Source organism: Corvus cornix, chromosome 4, assembly GCF_000738735.6.
Source record: "Corvus cornix cornix isolate S_Up_H32 chromosome 4, ASM73873v5, whole genome shotgun sequence".
Lineage (NCBI taxonomy): Eukaryota > Metazoa > Chordata > Aves > Passeriformes > Corvidae > Corvus > Corvus cornix.
Genome location: NC_046334.1, coordinates 26,021,172 through 26,044,842, shown reverse-complemented (window position 1 = coordinate 26,044,842; position 23,671 = coordinate 26,021,172). Strand labels below are relative to the sequence as shown.

Sequence of the window (23,671 nt, the reverse complement as noted above, 5' to 3'; positions counted from 1 at the left end):
CAAGTTAACTATCATGTGGAACTAATGAAAGGCTTCTCTCCCCTTTTCCTCAGAAAAGGAAAAGCTGAAAAAAAGCCTTGAATTATTTAAAGGGTGCCAAGTTTTCCAGCAACTACTAAAAACAAAACAGGCAAGTCCTCCATATAATCCTGCATGCTGCCACTCAATATCAAGCAGTGATTATTTTTCCATTGAAAGGACCTCTGAGGTATAAAAGCTAAGCACACAATTTTCAATTGTCTTAACCTTTCCACTTTGACAACTGTACCATTATTCGGGTTCTTATATTAAAATTTTTATCTCTCCAAATGAAAAATTCTTACCTCGAATACTAATGAATACCTGCTTATTGTTTTGCCCATGAATTAGATTACTACAAGAAGCCTGCACTACTACTGCTAAAGATCCAGCACAAGCATCCTTGTTTGCTCAATTTAGAACAGAAAGTTAATATTTCAGCCTCGTGTAAACTATGCTTTCTGTGCATACTAACAAGGCAGAGTTTCTTGCCAAAAGCAAACATTAGATCATACTTACAACAACATAAACAGAGTATCTTTAGCTACATTACTTGAGAAGCAAGTGGGCTGAAGAATTCTCAGTTTAGAAAACCAGGCAGGCAGTTTCTCATACGCCTTTCAAATTTGAAGATGCTGTTGTATAGCTACTTACCAAAGGCCAGAAGTGTACCAACAGAATCATCCCAACTCTTCATGATAGATACACATGTAACAAAGAATTTCTCTACAAAAAAGGATCACAAATCCTCTTACAGTACAAAAGGAGACTAAGTACTCCTTAAAACTTAACAGGTTTGGATAATTTTAGGTTTGAATTCAACCTTCTTTTCAAAAAGTAAGTAAACGAAGTTTGTGGCAGCTGTGAGGGCTTTCCAAGCTGGCCCAACATCTCCACAGTACTATGCATTCTGTTCTACTTTCACATGCCTTTCTGCCCCCAGACCAGACCACCTATATTCCCTGTGAGTCAGTTTTACAGCATCATCAACACCACTGCATACAAGGACCTTCCCAGCTGCCCACACCAACAACTGCTTATGATAGTTTTATACTGCTCACGGCCTTTCATCCATAGGAAATTAGTCTGAGGAGCAATGAGGATGACTCTGCTAGTCTGGCTTTCTAGTAGAGAACTTCAGTTAAGCTGTGCTGGAGTGTTACTGTGTTGTGGAAAAGTTCTTCTGAATTAACACACATTAAGCCATAGGTACCAGCACATGGAACCAGAAACCTCAATGATGAAGTCCATTTTATGTGAACAGGTAATGTGATTACTATGCAGAAACAACTCCATTCTTCCCAACTGCCTAGGTGAACATGGATTTGATCCAATAGACAAGAAGCAAGATCCAATCACTAAGTGTTGAATGAGAAAAATACAAATGGAATTAACTATGAGGATAATTACTCACTGTAATAGTTCACTAGGAAGACAGTAAATTCATCACCGCTTTAAGTCTTAAATTAGAAATATACTCCATCTTAGTTTAACACATACATTCAACAACTGCAGAACATGCAGCACAAGTGCAGCTACCAGAGCATGGTGAGCTGCCTGCCTCTCCCTGAGCATATACACAAACGAGAGCTGTTGTCACCTCCTCTCTGCTGCCACACTGACACAGAGGCAAAACGTATTACCAAACTGCTGATTAAACCCTGCCTGGTTTCAGTGCAGACTTATTTCCCAACTACTAGGCTTAACACAAAGGCTAGTGTTGTATGGCCAATACAGCCTTAACATAAATTTTTCTTCAGCATCCATAACATTGCTGAATGTGGCCCTAGGGCTGGGATGCATTTCCAGTGAGAAAACCTTAGCAGTACAGTATGCTTAACCACTTTACATATCCATTCACACAGACTGTTACCCCTCCTGGTGCTTCTTTGCGAAGCTGCATCGTAAGAGCGATACATGAATAACTTCCAAGCAGAGCTGCTCATTATTAATGCAAACTATTCGGAAGGCAAAAGCAAAACAGCATTTGGCAACAAGACCACTGCCATTAAGACATTTGCCTGCAAACCTCAAAGTGATTTCTGAAGTACCCAACTGACTTCTCTGTCTCGGTTTCTTTCCTGTCCACTAATCATAAAAGTAATTTTGGGTGCATTTCCTGAAATTATAGGTTTTGCTAATAGTGAGTTGCAATTTTACCAGATGGCTGGCGTCCACTTCTAGCAAAATGGTAGCATGATTTCTTGCACTAAAACTACAATTCAAATGCTGCTGAAATGCAGCACAAACAAGCAGACACACAGAAGAGCAGAGACATCAAAAAACCAAAAAAAGTCATTTAGAACACAGGGCACAAAAGATGGACGAAAAAAGGTCATCTTTAACTGAAGTGGGCTAACAGACCTTGAGAACAAATAGCAGCTAAATTTAGTTGAATTTAAAATTAATTTAGTTACATGGAAACAGGAGGAAGGGCAGGAAATTAACACCAAGTACCAAATTGTCCCCTAGCTCAGAGCTGTTTGAGAAAAGAGTTCTCTAATGTGGAACAACATACAAACAGATGGGAACATATATACCCTTCAGATTGAAAAGCATTCCAGTGGTTAAAAAAGATGACAGCAGGATTAAAGCTGAGAAAAGTGAGAATCAAGAACTGTGACTACTATTAAAGAACGTTTTTCTTTGAGTGATTAAAACCAGCTGAAGTAAATATTCCTTCTTCAAGCAGCTCTTATACCACCTCTAATAAGCAAGAATAATCAACTCCCTTTACGCCCAAGAAGCTTCAATGCACAGAACAGCATTTTCAAGCCTCTTATAGTAATGACTAACAAAGTAAAGGAGAAGCAATGCAGGTTATGCCATGAGAAGTCCAATCTCACTTTTCTGTTCAGTTGCAGGCTTCTGCATCAGACTAACCTCCTAAAAATTATTATAAGGTTATGGTAAAAATTAAGAATATTCTACCAATACTAAATAGCCATCCCTCAATTTGAACTCTACAATTTTTTATATTATTCTAAGATGATGAGAAACAAGAGAAGAAGAATTAAACCCCCAAGTCTTTCCAAGTTATCAACAACAAATTTTACCTCGAGATCCACAATGGACAATGCTTATTCCAGGCTACTGCCCATTTTTTTTATTTTAATTTCCTGTTTTCAATTGCCCATTCTTTAAAAAAAGTCTGAAGGACAAGGCCAACAATATCCTGGGTGCATTAGGAAGAGCATTGCCAGCAGGGGAAGGGCGGTGGTCCTGCCCCTCTACTCAGCCCTGTGAGGCCACCTGCAGCGTTGTGTCCAGTTCTGGACAAGAGACATGGAGCTCCTGGAATGAATCCAGTGGAGGGGAACAAAGATGGTGAAGGGACTGGAGCATCTCTGAGGAAAGGCTGAGGGAGCTGGGCCTGTTCAGCCTTGAGATGAGATGATTGAGATGTCTGTCAGTATCTGAAGGGAGGGTGTCAGAGGATGGAGCCAGGCTCTTCTCAGTGGTGCTGAGCAATATGACACAAGCCAATGGGTAGAAACTGATGCACAGGAAGTTCCACCTGACCATGAGGAAGAACTTCTTTACTGTGCAGGTGACCATGCACTGGAATGGATGGTCCAGAAAGGTTGTGGAGTCTCCCTCACCGGAGATATTCAAGAACCCTCTGGACACAATCCTGTGCCATGTGCTCTAGGATGACCCTGCTTGAGCAGGGAGGTTGGACCAGATGACCCATTGTGGTCCCTTCCAACCTCACCCATTCTCTGATTCAGCTTTCATGTAGTCCTATATGCTAGGAAAAAAAAAAAAGTAGTTCTATCAGTATTGTTAAAGCAGATTGGAGCAAAAGACTGTAATACAATATAGATAAAACCATTTCTTATTTGTGTTTTATTCACCAGTTATAAATCAAATCTCTGACATAAGAAAAGGTAGCTGGGGTCAGATTGGGGTAGAAAACATGCCTCATGCAAGCAACACAAGATACAAACACTGGTGTATTTTACCATTTTGGTGGGGAAAACTATGGCTCAGCCTTATTCCTGTGAAGTTGCTCTAAAAGAACAAGGAACAATATATATATATTTATGAAGAAAGTCCATCTGTTGGCAGTCCCAATTCATATCTTATAAAATACTCAGCCATGAACGCTAAATCAGATTTTTGCAGTATCTGCTGATCAATACTGTTTCCATCCTGAATGCTGTACTTTCAAAGATGAACTCCAAATTATGTACTTTCTTCCAGAAAGTCAATGAACGTGTTAAATGCCTTTGCATCAATATCTGATACAGAAGAGCCTGTGATCTGCACTTCTTTACTTTTAATAAAAGCAAGAAATACAAAGAGAAACATAAAGGCAGCATTTACCAGACTTGCTGAAATACACTGGTTTGTCTGCATTTTCAGCACCTTCATCAATAGAAAGACATAAGTAAAACAAGGTCACATACTACCAGAACACAGCAGAACACATTCCTTTTTCTGGTGTCTAATTTAAAAGAAAAAGTTCCAAACCAATTACAGTCTCCACATGGTATTAAAAAAACAGTAAATGCCTTCTCATTAACCTCATATCTCCAGAACACTGCCTAGCATGCATTGGTTCCTAAGTGTTATGTTCTCTGTGTCACAGAGAATCTTTATGGCACTAGATTTAAAATCTGACCTTGCAGAACAAGGCACTTGCTGACAAACAGCATGAGTGAGTGCCAGGTTTGAAGGAAGATGATATCCCAGCCTAGCTAAAAGAATCTGGCCCTGGTCCAAACAGACTCTTAGCAGGCTCCACTGGAGAAATGGAAATGGTTGCAATTATTGTTATTGATTTAATGCCCTTAAAATGGCTCTCTGAGAATCTTATTTCAGTAACTGATTAAGCAGTATGATTCAGCAGCAGGGCATCTGCTAACAACCTACAGAAACATAGATTTCTTTGCTCAAGCTATTTCTGGGACCAGGAAAGTAAGTTTTTGTATTTGCATGTCCAGAGGTAGATAAGAATGTAAGGTGGCCTACAATATTTATGTCAGGCAGGCATTCAAACTTTCTTTCCAATTCTACAAAACCATCAACTCTATATCCCCTGTTTCTGCTCTGCAACACTTTCCTAGCAGGAAAGATGATGTGACTACAAGCAGCAAAGAGAGCCATGCTCAGAGCAGAAAAGCACTGACCACATATACAGTTAACAAATAATTTACCTGAACTACCAAATAAAAGATACTGACGCAGACAAATATAAACAAATTTAAAATTAGAAACTGGGATCACAATTTGAATTGATGAAAAACATATAGAGATTCTTTTCAGTGACTAACGTCATTTAAGATGACATTAACATGTTACTGTTATCCTGTCACAGGATATTTCCAGTGGAGCTTCACCAAATCAATTGAATCCCCCATACCTATTCCAGAAAAAAATACTCAAATCAATTTAATCTCACCAGTTTCCTCTAACATATATTGTGTTGCTGGCACTGGGTTAAGAAGGACAGATATTAATTGTTTTAAGGACAGCAGATCTTACACCTTCCATCAGAGATGGGTAATGACTAGGGACCAATTAACATCTCACACCACAGCAAAATAAACACCTTCTAATAAACTTGAAGCTGTACTCTTCAGTAAAAGCAAAGCATGCTCTACTGCTAGCATTATGGGTATAAACTTGACTACTGTCAGGAGTCTCACCAACCCACCAGTCTGCCACAGTTGGCATCATTTCTCATGCTTATGTGGAAAGAGGCATGCAGGGCTAGGAGAGTTTCTTCCCAACAATGGCAGCTGCTAAGAGGAACAGCCCCCCATGTCACCACCTTGGTCCACCTTTACTGTAGGCTAATCTACGTTCCTGACTTTTCAAGACCCCTGTAGGTGAAGAGCAGTCTCTATCTTTCCAAGACAGTGCTAGCAGAGTCAGCTGCTACATCAGGTGTATTGTGTTTCACAAAGGTCAGCTGCCGTGGCACACACCTGCCTTATGGATATTGGAGACCAGCATATTTTGGAAGCAAGTAGATGGAGTTGCTCAGGTCCTAGTGAAGTACTGATATTCAGAAGGAGAAATTTGCTAGATTGCTGGTAACAGGTGGAAATACAAAGCAGATGAGATCTACAATCTGTGAGACAAAATGGTTTGTCTCCTAAGTGCCACAAGAACCCACAACACAATAGGCAAGAGAAAAGTCAAACCTTGTTGACACGAAAGAACAGAGCTCTGGATGCACTGAACACACAAAGCACATTGTTGGGTTGGCTGTTAATTTTCTAACCTAGAAAAGCTGTTAAAAAACAGAATTAATAAAATAACTGATTTAATGCAAATTTTGAGGCCATTATCAAGCTAAGTCAGAATGTTGTTTTATCACTACTATGTAAGAGTGATGTGTGGAACAGTCCAGCTGCAAACAGTTGCATTTCACTCCAACTGTTTCTACTGATAGAATGCAAGATTGGATGACTTTCTGAATAATACATTGGTTGTTGATAGCAACAGCACCATCGAAAACAGGGCATTTATATTTGTTCTTACTGGAAAACCTGGCTGATTAGGTTATGTCCTATGACATAGCTTGAAGCCTGCAAAATGGACCTTACAGTAACTTTCTCACTGCAGCAGCCCAAAAAGGCTTTTAGCAACTGAAAGGCTCTCTCACTAAATAGCTCCATGTTTCAAAAGGTCCAATCCTCCACTGAGGAAAAGAGAATATAGTACAGGCAATATGAAGTTCAAGTCATCTATCACAGCCTTCATGTCTGTGTCTATTTTAATTTTTCTTATAATCTACACATGGGCCTCCATGTTCTCAGACGCATGGATGATTAACAAATGGTACCATTCTGTCTGAAGTTTGAAGTCACTTTTTAGTCACCAAGATATAGGAGTCAGCTATTTGCTCAACTGAAGTAACGATTAGGTATGAAGTATAAAACGGTACAGAAAATATGGCTGAACTTTTTAAAGTATTTACATTTCCATTCTAATCATCTTGACACCTGGGAAATATATAGCACACCAATTTTCTTTCTTTCTTTCTTCAGTAAGAATCCTGGAAAGAAATTAGGCTCTAAGAAATCCTTTTATTTCCTGGTGACTTTTATCAAACCCAAGCAAGAACGTATTTTCTACTTGTAATAGTGCAGAGTTTATCTACTGAAATCCATTCCGACAGAGCTCATAGCCATTCTCAAAGATATTGCAGTTAACATGGGGTAACAGCACCAATGGGATGTACAGATCAGCAGTGAGTAGATCAAGTATGTGTTTCCAAGATATCTCATCTTCATGGGTGGGCACTGACCTGAAACCCCCAAGCTCTTTTAGGCACTTCTGGTACATTTTTTCAGTATGTTAAACAACTACTTTGATGCTGAAGGTACCATCTGATACAGGAACATGGCTGTTCTCAGCAGCAGCTCCTGCACTCAGTGTTCACTTCTCTGCTAAAGAACTGACCATTTTAAAAACACTGATCAGTGTAAATTTACTGTGGTTCTTCTTGGAACTTCTGGCCCAAAGCCACTTCTCACAGACGGACCAATTAGTCTTGCATTCCTTGATTTTTGAGTCTCAGGAGTGCAGGGAGAGAGTGAAGAAAGCCTGCTGCACATCTGGCTTGGAGTTGAAACTGACACAGAGAGCAACATCTGCCACTCTCAGCTCTAAGGCTCACCAGAAAAAACAATCTGAACCATATCTGAACAGATATGGACCTGTTTTAAAGGACTTGTTACAAGTGGACAGGAGGTGGAAACCTAAAAGTCTGATCCAAAGTCTCTCCAGTCCCAGGTGATAAATTCACAAAACATTGAAACATTCCAGACACTTTTTCTGATGAGTCCTAACATCTGGAAAATGTCACAGTAGCACGACAGCAGGCTGGGCATTACCAGGTCTTTCTGTCACTGGTGAAGGAATAGACACTGGATGATGAGTGCTCCGTCATCTATACCCCAGCATGGATCTATACCAAGCAACTCAGATGCAGGCACCATCCATCAGTGACAAATGGTTGACTTTGTAGAGATCACATTACCAATCTCAAAAAAGCATGAGATTTCTATGAGCTTGCACAGAAATTCTCTTAGTCATGCAACAGAGAAAAGCAGAAGAAATCTTCAGCAGATTTTCTAGCAGGACTTTTTTAAAATATAAAAAATCAACTTCAGAAGTGTGTCAGCAGTTTTTTAGCAGACGCTTTTGAAAAACCATTTAGTTGGTCTTTTTCCTTTGTAGTTGTGTGCATACAGTTCCAGTGGAAACTGAAATATTAGTTGAACTTTTTATACTTTTCATTTTATATAGAGATATACAAGAACTAAAACAAGCATCATAGGGAAACCCTAGATCATTGAATTAGATAAAATTGCAACAAAGCAGTCATATATTAAGTTTAAAATAGGTAAGGACTAGCAGCTAATAGAAAACAAGTGCTCAGCAAGCACCCCAGCATGCTTATTCTGCACAAGATTTATTTTGCTTTCAAAGCACACTTCCTGACACATTAAAATAAGCTATTTAAAGGTACTTCTGGAAAGAATAGGAGTGCAGACATACATGCATACATTCTTCCTGAGGCATAAGCTCAGCCTCCCACACCCAACCTGCTTATCCCTGCATCCAACCAGATCTCCTGGCGTATCTGCGCACATAAGCATCACTAATCCGCCTCAGTCAGAATGAGCCAGGTTAGCTTACAAGTTTAAAGGCTCAGCTAAGCAGATTTGTTTTGCCTGAAATAGATTAGGAAGCACTCACACAAGCAGTTCCACACACAAATTAGAGGTGAATAATCTCCCTCAGGGGCACAGGGCAGGCAGCATGCAGCCACAACATGCAGTTGGCAGAGAACTCAATGCCCACTATGGCTCAGTCACATTCACCTGGGAAAGTAGTAAGAGCTCACTTCAGGTTCATGCTTTGTTCTGTTCCACAGTTTCCCCATGTTGATAAGACCCACCAAAAGTCATCCAAGGATCTCAACCATTGTCTTAGGAAGTAGGTGGCATCTACAGCCTACAAAGTTTTATACGTAACACACATCTCAGAAATGGTAAGTACCATAGAGGTGATATGTAGAAATGAACTGCTTCCACTTCCCTTATTTAATCAGAGAACAAGCTGTAAATGCAATTAAAATGCAAAATATTTTCCAAGTGATAAAATTTTTTTGTTGTTATTTTCTTTGTGATAAACATACGAGGAAAAGAGTACTGGTCAATTGGAATTGCCAGAAAGATCCTATCTCACTATTCTAATTCATGGGCTTCCTGCTTCTTTAGCAGTCACTTATAAAAGTGAATATCCTGAGAAAGCTCATGAGGAGAGATAATTTCAAGGGAGAAGAAAAAAAAAAGTTCATGCCTATATACAGATGGCAAATTTACCACAGAATTTACTACTTGGACAGAGTGCTTTGCTCCCAACTTTACTCTCAATTCTAAAAAGGGGTTTTTTTTAAACTTCCTTAAGTTGTTCCAATAATCTCACAAATTTAACAAAATATAAGACAAGTCTGCAAATACACTGAAAGCATAAGCAAAGGTATCAACAATCCCATCATCAGTGGGTTCAAGGAGATGTGCTGTGCAAGGGCATATGTATTCCACAACCAGAACTATAAAAAAGGGTCTTTCTAAAGGTAAATGTTTTAGTAGTTTTTCTACCACTATATTGCATTCACATGTACCTGCTTCTGTTCTGCTACCACTTCTTGTTACTCACGCCTCCAAGAAGGTCTGAGAGAAAAATTTTTGCTCTAGCATTTTTTTATTTACAAGAAGAAAGCAAAGCAATCAGGGAGAGCCTTGGATGCAGACATGTGGGCAGGACTCCTACACTGTTCAGGTTGATGACAGAACTTAGAGCACACCTCAGGGAATGGAACATCATCAAGAACGTTCCTACCTTTTTTGTTTGTTTGGGTTTTTTGGTGTTTGACTTTTCATTTGTTTTCATGGAGTGGTTTGGGTTTTGTTCTTTTTTAGCAGATCATAGATGCATGGAAGAGATTAGAAGGTAGAAGAATTAGGAATTTTTATCTACAAAATGCAGTAATATTGTCCAGGAATACATGCTGCTCTTACCAAATCCCCATCAACAAGCAGCAAAAGATCACAGCTGAAACAGCTGAACGCAGAAACAGCTACAGACTTCTAATACTCACAGAAGTGGTAATAAAGTAGAAGAAATAAAATGCCAACTGAATCTTTTCTATTCTGGTAGCAGCAGTGCCATACACTGTCTCAAGAGTGACCTGGAATCATCCAGCCATTAACACAAAACCCTCAAAAATCAACACTTGCAGACAATGTGTTAATTTTATAAAATACTTACTAAAGTTTAGAAGATGCAATGAGAGTCAAAAATACCTGGAGAGAAGTTTCTTTGTTTTGAAAAGCATCTGCAGCTGGATTTGAGCATTCAATTATTTGCTTCTGTAGTGACCACACACTCGGTGACCATATGCTTCAGTAGTAATGAACAACAGCAGGGATAGTGAAAGATGGTAACAAAGTAGTCTGTAAAAGTTCCACCTAAACTCTTAAAAGAAAATCCAAAGAAAGAAGGACATATCTTTCCAAGTGCTAACATATCCTAAAAAAGGCTGTAGGAAATTATTCTATTCCTGCTTGTTGACTTACTACCTCTATCCTCTTCACTATACTTTCCCCATGACTGAAATGCTCCATGCTGCTCCTGCCTCAGTGCATTTCTGAAAGTCTACTGAAGTCTTTTGGATCTGCAGAAGTAAAATAACCCCAGATTTTGTTTTTCAATATGCACATTATCGCCTCCCAATTAGTTACCAGTAGCCTTCATGCCCGGTACATAAACATGAAATCCAAAAACAGCTGCTTTTATTTGTCCTTCACAGGGAAAGTCCCTTCTCCAAGTACAGGTTTGACAAATATCAACCAGGATCTCTCACTATCAGTACATGCATTCCTTTCCAGAAGGAATAAGCCAAGTGGCTCTCATACAGTGGAGTCCATCATTTATACTGTCTAAAGAACAGAATTTGCTCAACAGAATTCACAAATCTCAGACCAAGGAGAGAAGATATACATTTAGCTGCTTGCAATGGGATTGATACGCTGCTTATGAGTTCACCCACTACTGTTTAAGAAAATTAGAAGCAGCAACACAGGAAAGAGGTGACTGAAAAATTGTGTTTTGAAAAGAAATTGCAAGGTGAAGTTAGAAGCTGCGTATCATAACAGATGTACATTCCAAGTACATGTGGCAGTGTAAAACTAGAAGTGAACTAAGCATAAGGGGATAGCAAGGGGAAAAAACGTGAAGTGCAGAATAAATTACACAGTCTTAGAGGAATTATAGATAATTCATTACTAGATACAGAGTAAACAGGATCAGATCTGTTCAGCGCCTGTAGGCAAGAAAGTGCATTATTGATTTACTGTGTTATGCAAGGCTTGGAGAAAGACGACTCAGGAGTAAGTGTTCCAGCATATCAATTTTTATATTTAGTAACCGCTGAAACAAGCAGAAATGGACACTTCATAACATTAGTACTAGGTTGTTTATTTTATGCTTCAAGATAAATTGGCTTTGTGCACCAAGAAGAGGAAAACTGTCATAAAGGCCAAGAACTCAATTCCTTAATTTAATAATATTTAAAGCTTCTCTAACAATGGAGATGAGTCAAACCAGCATTGTCCTTGCAGCATACTATCAATATTATTAGGACAAGAATTACATAAAGGAAACTAACAAGTAAGATGTTAAACCAGTCAGCCAGTGAAATTCACTAACCAGACTAACTAATGTCTAAAGTAGCTGAAGTGCTTATAAGGAAGTATTTTCAAAGAGTGTTCATCTCTCTTAACTCCTTTTAACTGACATACCCAACACAGGCTGGTGTAAATCCGTATATGATCCTGAAATGTACAGGTTGCTAAAACCCAACTCAAGTTTCACATCATGTGAAAGTTGCAGAAGTCTATTTACCTTTGCATAGGACTCTTTGCCAAGTCCTTTGGTGCTGATACGACAGATCAACAACGGGATCCAAGGAGAGTTATTGATGAAATAAATGAGCAAAAGCAAATTCAAAGTAGAAGATTACAAACAACAGGCACTCTCATTGTGACTAGTAGAGACAAAAAACATTACCTTGGGACAGCAATCAATTTTATAGAATTAAAACACAGAAAATACCAAAATAATGTCTTTTTTTTATTCTAATGAGAAAATGCAAAGACTGTACTACAATCCTTGCACAAAAATTAAATAAAATGTTCTATTTGTGACAGTTTTTGCCTGATACCAGAAGCTGTTTGTCAGTCATCAATACAATTGCTAATATAAACCAAAGAAAGAGACAAATGTCTTCCCATATTAACAGTACCTGCCTATATTTATAGCCATAGAAAGTTTTAAATGTGGAAAATAATGGACTCATGGTTGCAGGAATATCAATCCTGCCATTGTGATAGACAGCCTGTCAAGATACAATAACCACTGTATACTTACACATTTAAAAAGCAGTCTGAATTTATACAGCAGTGTACCTACCTTCCTCAGCATCAAGGCTATCTTAACTGGCCTCTGAGAACTTGCTTTTTAAAACTAAAAGTGTAGTTGCATTCAAATGGCATGAGTAAATGCACAAAATCTGAGGGTTTGTGAATAGAGGTGGCTAAATAAAGTGCAAAAATAGCAGTGTGTCCTTACTGTTCCCTCCTCAAAAAATTATGCCAACTACAAGTGCAAGTGAAGTTTGACACCATCTGTCACCTAATTACACCTTATATAATATATGTCATCAGGACATTTGCCATAGCCATCCCTCTGCAAGTGATGGCACAAGGTTTCAACTGTCAGCTACCTACATTTTCCTGCTCATGGAACCAGTCACAATCATGTGTAAAGGCTACATGTACCGACACAAGACCTTTTCAGACTATGGCTAAAATAAATTCGTAACAGACAGCCAAGGAATTGCCATCACTTCTTTATTTCTCAGCTCTTCCCATAAGCAGGTACTGCTACTGTGCATTATTTTCCATAATTCCTACACTTAGAATTTTAATTCTGAGAATCAAACCTCAGCTACACACACTGGAATAACATCGGTTTCACTGAGTAAGTGGAAATCTAGCACACATGAGAAATTTTGAAAGTGGGATTTTCTACATGAGCAGACAAGAGAGGACAATTAAGAGTTTGTTCCTTAAGTTACAAGAATCTGATGGATTCTTGACTGGGTTTTAGCATTTCTGCAACTCACTATTTCACAAACAGCCACTCTGTGCACTAGCTGTGATGCAACAACTAAGGTCCAAGATTTGTCCTCCTGTGCTTACAGCAATCAAACCTCCTGCCATAAAATGAGCTAATACCTCTAATATATTAATACACATTTTACATCTTTGCTCTCTCAGAACAGGGTTCACGGCTGGTTTTCCTTTGGTGGTAGTGAGGAAATTGTTTGGGGATTGTTTTAGATGCCATGGGATGATAAAGGATCTGAAACATTCCATAACGCAAGTGATTTTTGCTACCTTTGTGGGGTCATTGAGTCAATGTAACAGCTCAGAACAATTAACTACAGTTTCCAACAAAAATCACTATACTTCTTTGCTTACATTTTTTCACAGATGGAAGGCTGCTATTTTACTTTATTTACAAAATTAAAGGTCCACAAGAAACTTGAAAGTGGACTACTACTGGGAGGAAAAAATAATTAATGTAACCATACCAGCAATACAGAATAGTGATAAGATTAATGTTATGTGTTGCATAAAAAAGGTTTGAGGAAGACTTTGACACTGAAACACATAAAAATTCATTATGTTCTTCATAAAGAAGGATGCCTCTTCTGTAAGTTTGTCCCCAGTGGAAGGTACAGTCACCAAATGGCCAGACTCTTCTCAGTTTGGAAAAGATTACCTCTGCATTTCTAGTAAGAATCAACCTGGAAGGTAGTTTATTTTTTTCTCCTCAGGCTAACAAATATCCTTATGTGCAGCTTTATTATTTTCTCTTGGAATTCAATGCATTTAGAAACTCCACAAAGATAGAGTACAGCAAATACATGTTAACTACTCCTTCTTCTGAAGGAAAAAGTGCCAAATGTGCAAAATGTTAACCAAGATATACAAAGTACTTAAAAATCAACCTGTGTACAGGTTTCAGTGCACCCATTTGATCCTAAGAAATTTTTAATGAGAAATTTAAAAGGCAGTGTGTATGTACACATAAGCAAGATAAAAAAATCTTGGTTACAACAATGGAACAAAGAACTTCTCTGACCAATAAAACTTGCAAAATTTAATCAGTTTGTAACTGCCAGTTGTTGCTGCTTTCTTGAGCTCCCAAACAAAAATTGACACCAAATCAACTGCAAGTAAATATATAGACACATACAGATATTTAAAATAAATAAATAAATAAAATTGAGCCTCAAACATGCATAAGCAGCAGGTAGAATCTTTCCATATAGTTCACTTGATAGAGGCTAAGTGGTTTGCCAGCTCATGTTTTGTTTCAAATTCAGCTGGCTCATCACACTAACTGTGATGCTCTGCACTAACTTAGCAATGTGCATGATTTGCACATTTTAACATCTTGAATTGCCCATGATATGCAAGGGATCTTTCCAAGTAGAAAAAATAATTAGTGACCAATCTTCCATCAGTAAACTACCACTCAAAATTAGGGGTTGTTATACCTTTAAGATAAATAAATTACAGAATTCCTTTCCCAGCTCCTGCACTTATCCTTCAGTCCACGTTGTCTAGCTGTTTCCTTTCTTCTTCAATTTAAGCCACTTAACCAAAACCTGCTCAAGAAAAATATTTTGTTGTCACTACAGATACTGTGAGAAATAGCTGTAGCTGTGGGTGGAAAGCAGATGGAAAATGCTTTGGTATACATTAGTTATGACATGTTCAGGAAGTCTCTTCTACACTCCATCCTGAATTGTGAGTATGGGCATAAGCATTTAGAGGAAGGAAAGGTGTAATCTGCATCCTCTGGGGAGACTGGGGGCAGGGAGAGGCACAAACTGACTATTACTGACAACTATGCATCTGGAAGGCAGCACAGTAGGAAATGGAAAGCAAACAATGGAAGTGACCAGGCAAGCAGATGGAGCCAAAAAGCTTGGGGGGAAAAAAAATAATCAAGTGACAGCTGCATTAGTTGGCACACAGTTCCCAACCGTTGGCAAAGACACTGCACACGTACTTGTGAAGATGTGGCACAAAAGAAACTGAAGCAGTAAGGTCCAAGAGGCTACAGAGACCATTTTGTTAAATGTGTTAAAAAGGTAGGGAACGGTTCCGATTTTTATCCCAAGTCCAGATGAGAGAATTTCCGCAAGTCACTATCTTCCTTGTGCCTTATTTCCCCAGTTACATGACATGGGGATCACGTTTTTAAGGTACCTGGAATACCCCTACAAATGTTTTGCCATCTTGCAGTCACTTGAGACTTTTCTCTGTGCTTTTCTCACAAAGAAAATACTATGTGGAGAAAATGTGACCTAGTGGGAAAACTGCTGAATACACTCTGAGGAGATTTTGTTTCCATGCTCAGATTTGCCAGGGGCCTGAAGAAAAACCTTCATCCTTTTCACTTTCAGAGTCTGTTTCCCCATTTATAAAGTGATGTTTATTACATATACTTCCCTGAAAAAGAGCTTTGAAAAAGTGAAAGGTAAATAAAGAATCAAAAATGTCATTACTTTGTGAACCCAACTTCTTCCCGCATTACAAGTCTCACACTCCAATTTCTGCCCTCAGGGTCCATCAACATGCCCACAGAATGTAAACAAGGTGTATTTATACATGTTTTCTAGACTGCTCGATGCAATGGTATGTATGTACATTTCATAGTGAACTCCTTTATCTTAGCAACAAACAGGTGAAAGAGTGATTCTGTCAGAGGCCTGCCCAGCAAAGTCAGCTATGCTGAACTTAACTGTGATAGCAAGTTCCTGTGAAATCCAGACTTGTATCTGTAGCAATGTAGCGTAGCTGTGCTTTGAACTCTGACAACTCTGACTCTTTAAATTTAGGTTTTTTGAGCATTACATCTCTTCCTTCTTCTTTTCACTTTTTGTTCTCATTGACAGTTGAGTGTACTGGTTATATGTTTTTTTTTCCTCTAGCATTTTCCCATCCCAGGAGGACCTGATGACCAGGATGACACCTACCCACAAACCACAAACAAAGGAAAAAAAATCAAAACATCATAAGGTCTGTATGTCAGGATCAGTTAGAGGAGAAATGAAAAAAGACACATCTGCATTATCAGAGCAAAATCTGATGAGGGAGATTTAAACCAGCATTTCTTTCTCCTCACTACAGCATTCTAAGACATCAGGACAGAAAAACATAAGCGATGATGATTCTAGGATATCAGCTCCTAGGTGTACTCCTGCTTTTTCCATATAGTTGTTAAATTTTTGGGAGAGACATGGAAATAATGCGGGGAGCAGACCCCGGTGCTCGGGCATCTCTTCCCCAAACTCAGGGGAAAGTATATTAAGCCTGCAAAATCATATTCCTTCTGCCTTTCTCTCCTTATCCTTAATCACACAGTGGCCTACACACCACAACAGAGATGGAAGATGCCCCCACTCGAACAATTTCTCAGCGCTCTTCTAGAAAAGGGAGAGATGAGCACTTACACCCTTGCAGGTACAAGCAGGAACTGAACCCAGCCCTGAGTGCTCAAGCCATTCCCTTTTCCACAAAGGGTAGGGACTCTCACTACCACCATTAGAGAAAAACCAAATCAATCCTGTTCGTTTAGGCTCCCATGATTAGCTCTGTGCTCTGGGCTGTGAGCCAGCATACCACAGCCTCAGTCTGTAGTATGAGACACATTCTTTTACAGTAGCTGCTTTACGTTTCTAAAATAAGGAGAAAATACCCCTCTGCAAACACTTCTTTCTCACGTGGGATCAAACATTTGGTAAGTACAAAAACACAACACCAGTGAGACACCCATCCTTCATTCTTGCTAGGTCCTTCAGTCAGAGTAACTGCAGGCTTGGGAGAAGGGGAAGAGGAGGCAGGGCGAAACCAAGACAAAGAGGCAGGCAGGTTCAAGAACTGCTGTAGGTCCCTTAGAGAGTCCCAGAGGAAAAGAGCATTGAAATCCGCTGCTTTTTAGATGCTGAATGGCAGTACCTCAAGTAAGGAAAAAAGCCTTAAAAAATAATTTTAAAACAGTAGTTGTAAGCACACATAGTGAGTCTGTGTGTAAAAGAGGTTATAACCTTTCATTAAGTCAGATTTATCTGAATAGCTTTTAATATAGTGAACTCTTACTGACTCACCCTGAAGGCTAAGATCTTGCTATGTTTTTCCTCAAAGCATTATTGTCAGCATTAAGTCGCTGATAAAAATGAGAGATTTCATATGTAAGTGCTGACACAACCCTAACTACAGAGTTCTGTGCAGCATACTGGCACAGCTGTAATTAAAAAGACAGCCTACATCAAGTAAAAAGCTTTACCACAAATCTTTTTAGTGGATCAATACAATATCATCAGTGACATCTCAACAGGGATGATAAAGGAAAAAGAGGCTTCCTATGGAATTAAGAAAACTTATATGTATTTATTAAAAAAAAAAAACCTCTTGAACTCTGTGGAGAAGAAGTTGTTAAATCGACACTCTAATTCTAATATTAAATACAAAGAGCATAACATGTCAATATGTGAGATGTTTGTTTCTCTGTCTTGCACTACAGTGCAACTGCAAAGGTATTTGAGGTAACACACAAAACACCACGAAAACTGAAATAAAAACAGTACTGAGGAAACAATTGTTTAAAAGCTTCAGAACAGAAGTTTAACAAAATCTACAAGAAGCAAAGTCTTCACAATTACTTTACCAAAACAATGAGCAGACCATAGCATTTGGCTTACAAGGGTGCAAGATATTTTCAGAAAAGTGTTGCAAGAATGACCAGAACAGTTCACACCACGTGTTTTATTCTTTATGTGTCCCTGAACACCATCTCCCAAGGTTGAATGTCAACAAGTTCTAAGTCACAGCACAAAGTCACAATAAGTAAAGTCTACTACTTAGAAAAACAAATATTCATAGGAACTAGTAGGTAAGAAGTTTCTTGGAGGGCCTTTCAAACCAGCCAAGCCAAGCACACAAACTCAATTTTGCTCCAGTGATATTACTGCTCAAGAACCTGAAGCTCTCTGTTGCTGTGATGACATTTCCCTCTCCATGGCTCATTGCTGCCTTGTGAAATTCAATGAGTAAAATGCAACCTTGGAGAAGGAGGGAACAGGGGGGAGAGTTACTAAGATTTTATATGGAAAGTTGATCAAAATTGACAACACTTAATTTGAACCCCAGAATCTCATAGTCTTTAATACTATTAACAGGACTGTGTGTGCTGTAGCACTTGTAATAGCATTTCTAAGAAAGCAATTGTACTCAAATCAAAATTTGCAATGTCAGCCTGTTGGGATGAAGAAAAAGTGTACCATTCTGGTAAACCATCCCAAGTATGACTTTTAGGAAATCTCATTTATTTCTGAAATTGATTTTTTCTAAATTCTGCTTTGAGCAGGAGGAGAGTGCAATGGTTTTGCTGTCTCTTACACTGCTGTTCTTCTGATAATGACAATATTGATGCCAGTAATAACATTTTACCACAAAATGTTACTGTTTGCTAGATTGTCATCATTTTTCCTGTTTTGCCAACAGGAAAAAAATTATGTACTGAAGGAAAAGACAGAAATTACTTTAGCTTGATAAAGACCCAGGAAAATCAAAATACTACTATAGGATCTTTAGAGTTAATAGATGACAATGCAACAAGTGCTAGATTAGGGCTTTGTGGGGAGAACAGTCTGAATCAAAAGAATGAGCAGTACGATTTAGCTCTGAATGCTGAATACTGTTACTGAACCTCCATCTTGGGCTTACAGCATGGGTACAACCCTGTGCTGTGCTATGCAGATGGTCGGAGTAGATAACCACAATATTTCCTCTAACCTTAAAAATCTGTATGTCCTTTTTCCCCTGGCTCAGTTCTTCGGCATAGTCTGTCATCTCCCACACACAGAAGGCTTCCTCCCTCTTGGTTTTATGTTCTTACCACCATCTCCACATTCAAATACCACCAACAAATGTTCTTTGCCCAATTATTCAGAAGTCTGTTGCTATTTAAACTTATTCTTCGGAGTATTCACAGGCCATTTTACCATGTCTACCCTTCTGATTACAGTAGGACTCCTTTTCTGAACATGTAACACCATGCACCTCCAGTCTCTCCCCGTTAGGCCTGCAAGACTCCTTCACTGTTAAGCTGCTGGCAGAGAGAACAGCCCACCTGTGCTGAGAAGGACCAGTTTAAAATGAACAAAAAAACACCCTATAAATCATCATTCATTCATAAAAATCATAGGCCATCATACTTCAAAATTTAGCAAACTCTTCTCTCTCCAGTTGTAATTACACTAACCTCTTAACACACAAAGTGGCCGTAAGATGGCACAACCAAATAAGCTGCAAAAAACCGTATCTGCTTGGCTAGCTGAAATACTTCATGACTTGTTCCTTGCTTTTGCTGTACCATACACAAAACAGGGAAAGTAGGTATCTCCATAAGAAACAGGAGTTTCAGTCTTCAGCATCTGTACAATACAGCATTTAAAGATGAAAATCTATTTACAAGAAGAATTAACTTTAAATTTACTAAAGGTTTTGACCTAAAAAGACCTAATTGTTCTCTTTTTTAAATTGGGTATATCTAGATTGATATTTTCATTTCATTCTACAAAAAGAATACTTTAGTTTTTATTTGGGGGGGGGGGGGGCGGTTTAAACATTATTCTTAGCAGAGCTAAATTTAGCCATGTGAGAGTTACCAGATTCCCTTTAGACACATCTGAACTCCTATCTAAAATGCAGAATTATGATCACAAATTATATTTCTTAGAGGATGAAGCCTGACATTCAGATTCCATAATAAATTTCTAATGATACCAATTTGGAGGGCAGCATGAAACAAACAAGAAAACACAAATCCCAACTATAACACTTGTCCATGTGTATAAATGCATACACACTGCATGTTATCTGCAAAAGTAAAACAGAATCTGTGATTGGCAGCTGGGCAAGATTCATACATATATAGATAATAAAAAAGTGGCTTACAGCAACGTTTTCCACCTTCAAATAAAACACCTGCCTGTTTCTAGTTCCTTATAACTTACTGCTTCTCCCCTTAATATCCAATCTTTAGCGTTCTCAAGTCTTCGTTCAACTTCACACAGTACTCCTTTTTTTCATATTCCTTCTCCACTATTGGTACTTTACCAGTTTAAGATGAGGGCTTTAAATGCAAGAATACAGACAACTACACTCTTATAAAATAAGCATGTCTGACAAATTTTGAAGAGCAAGATATGTCATGCATCCATTTCCATGGTCCCATTATTTTATCTGGACTTAAGTCAAGTTAGGTTTAGGTGAGACCCTAAAACAATCTGCAATTGCCAGCAACCTAGTATTTATCTGTTCCTACTGAAATCACCTGGAGTGGAAGGGGAAGCTATTAATCAATCTGGTCAATTCCTCATTAAGTAATCAGATGCAGAAACCCTCAACTGATCTGGAAGGTCAGGCAGAGCGAGAAAACCAGTTTAGAAGATCATTATCTTCTGTCTGTAGCTACACAGGCGTTCAAAAATAGCAATGCTTTTCCACTGTATTTTTGGAAGGAGATCAGTAAACAAAAGTATGGGGTTTCTCCTATTGTGAATGCTTGTTACCAATCAGTAACAGTTCTGGGTTCCACAGAAGCTGGTATGGTTATGCAAAACAGCACATACACACAAAAACCTAGTACTATGATATTTCAGGAAAATCAAATTAAACTTGACAGCTGAAAAAGCTTCCAGAAGACATCATTTTGTCAAGTATTTCTCTGCGAAACACTTCCACAGGTTCTGTTAAAACAGGTAAAAAGTAAGCAGAAGCACCAATTTTTATAAAATGGATATAATTATCTTGATCCTTTTTTTTTTTTTGGGTTGGTTGGTTGGTTGGTTTTGGTTTTTTTTTAATAAAGGCATCAAATTTGTTAGAAGATTCCTTTTGCTGACACTTTGGGAGACACTTTAAACATACAATATTTTAAGTCTACAAAATTGTCTCACTAGATGGTGTGCACAATTAAACCAATTTTGCAAATGTTGAAGCCTAATGACCAAGGTTAATTTTCAACAGTGAATGTACCATTTAAGACAAAGCCAGTTTCTTTGTGATTTTAAGATACCATTTTACTATAATGTTTACCTCGATGATTCACATGCTCAAAGTCTCATTCTCATGACAATTTCTTTAGAAAACAAATCCTATTCAGGGCTATTGTAGTGGCTACCACTACAAATATCTTCTGGCTGAACAGTAAGACAGAAACACTCATTTTAAATCTGGCAAAGTGCAGGCTTTTGTTATTTAAGCACCAGAGCACCAGGAGGTGCCAGGACCTAAAATAAAAGTGCTGCTGCACATAAGGACCAGCTGTCCCATCCACCCAGATGTGACTGTGGGGCGGGAGCTGGGAGGCGACACAGGGGACACAGTGGGTGGCCATGGGCAGGGGCACCTTGGACTGTGTTACCCAAGGGTCACCAACACACGCCAGAGGCATTTTGGTGAGTCTCCAGTTGAACTTTTAGACTGCTAAATACAACTTCAACACTACTGATACTACTATTCAATTAGCTCTATTACTCCTTCTGCTCCCCTAATGCAACACTACCGGCAGCACATATTTATTCCGTGCCATTTCAGAAACATTTCACTCTCCATAGAATAACTCTTTTCTCTTCCCTGCCCTAGTTACAGTTTCACACAGTTGTATGTTTTCAAGTGCAAGTTTGCACACAAAACACCATTTTACAAAAGAGCTTATTATCTGCCTTCTCTGAAAAATGTAATTCTTTTCAACTACTTTTGTCACTGACTTACATAGATTTTTCTCTTGAACTTCAGAACTTAATCCCCTAGCTCTTTATCATCATGTTTAGAATTCAAAACACAGCAGATCACATCAACTTTCTTGCAAATACTTTTATGATATACATTATGGTAGCAAAATTTCCATGTAGTAAAAACTAACCTTGAAAAAGATGTATAAAAATAAAAGCAAAGTAAAAGCAATCTATTTAAGCTTATTTTCCTCATCACGTTAACTTCTTTAAATGGAAGTGATTTTTAATTATTCTCTCTCTTAAGCTAATAGCTGTGTTTCCTACTGCCTGTTAAGGCAATTTAAAATAAATAGCTGAAACACTGTGAGGTTGTTGGCTTCACATGCACCTTTTTAAAAGTCAAATCACTAAACTCAATAATCACTAAGTTAATCCTGCAACTGGAGCTCAGTGAAGTGCTATCCCCTAACACCATCAACACCTTTGAATACTACTCCACTTCAGGTTCAAAAAACACTCTTGGGCTCATTCTGCTACTCCAACACAATGACCAGTTCTTCCAGACTGAAAAAACATATTGTACACTGGAGAAATAGGAATCTGGGTGTGTAAGGATAGGAATTACATGTGTAAGCTGGTGAGATAGAAACCTATTTCTGCAAAGGGACTCATGCTCATTTCACAATGTCAAAAAAACCAAACCAAAACAAACACAAAAAAATGTAAATACAAACCCAAATCAAACAGCCAATAAGAATACGAATGTCAAGCCATACACAACAGGAGCAAGCGTGGCAATAGTATATTCTCTTTATAAATAAATAGATGTAATAAAATAAATGAGTGACAATCAATTTTCTTTTAGTTACCTTCACTGAGGTATAAATGGAAAACAAAACTAAAATCAATTGGTTTAAATCATATGTTTCCTGCTCACTGTTTTTTATCAAGAATTGGCTGAAGGAGCTTTCCAGTTTAGTTTAATAATAATCAGGTTCAACCATTTTTAATCCAGCCACCTTGATTTACTTCAGGCCACTGAAATCACTGTACATACGATCAGTTGAGAAATTGTTACGTGTTTGATCCTAGCTATTAGTTATTCAATCTCCTACTGTATACTGCATACTGATGTCCTCCAGCCAAAGCAAGTGTCATCCTCTAAACTTCAGCCTAATGAAGTTATGTTTTGACTGTTTCTTCCTTCAAGGTCCCTGTGAGACATTTCTACTTCCTGATGTAATATTTTCCCTATCAGTTTTCACTCCAAAATAGGCACAACAGCAATGAAAATCCATTTAATACCTCAATGGTGTTTTTTTGTATTTAAGTTTTCATTATTATATGATTATGGCACATAATGGTGATCTCAAAAGGGCATGTTCATTCTTTCACAATAATGGATAAAGACTTATGACTTTTCTGAAAGTAAAAAGAACTAGATACAAGCTATTAATACTCACTGTAACACACTTTGTACTTATACTACTCTCCAGTTAAACTGCAGATGCATGGTGTACCATGTATCTTGAAAGCTCTTGGAGTTTAACAACATGTTTCATCAGCCTAAAACAAATTGATTCAAAAAGTAGACCCAATTAAGCTCCCCAATTTAATTCACTGGATCACAGCTCCTAATGGCTTTTTCTACAGTAAAATCCATATTCTGATATGGAATGGTTTTTGTTTACTTCAGTTTGGTTTGTTTTCTAATTAGAGCCAGATTTCTACTTCCAAAGT

At 38.3% G+C, this 23,671-nt stretch overlaps 1 protein-coding gene across 3 annotated transcripts in view; it reads right to left on the bottom strand.

Moving 5' to 3' along the window:
- Positions 1-23,671, bottom strand: part of FBXW7 (F-box and WD repeat domain containing 7) — a 179,532-nt gene that overhangs the window by 108,293 nt on the left and 47,568 nt on the right. The gene's annotated exons all lie outside the window — the stretch shown is intronic.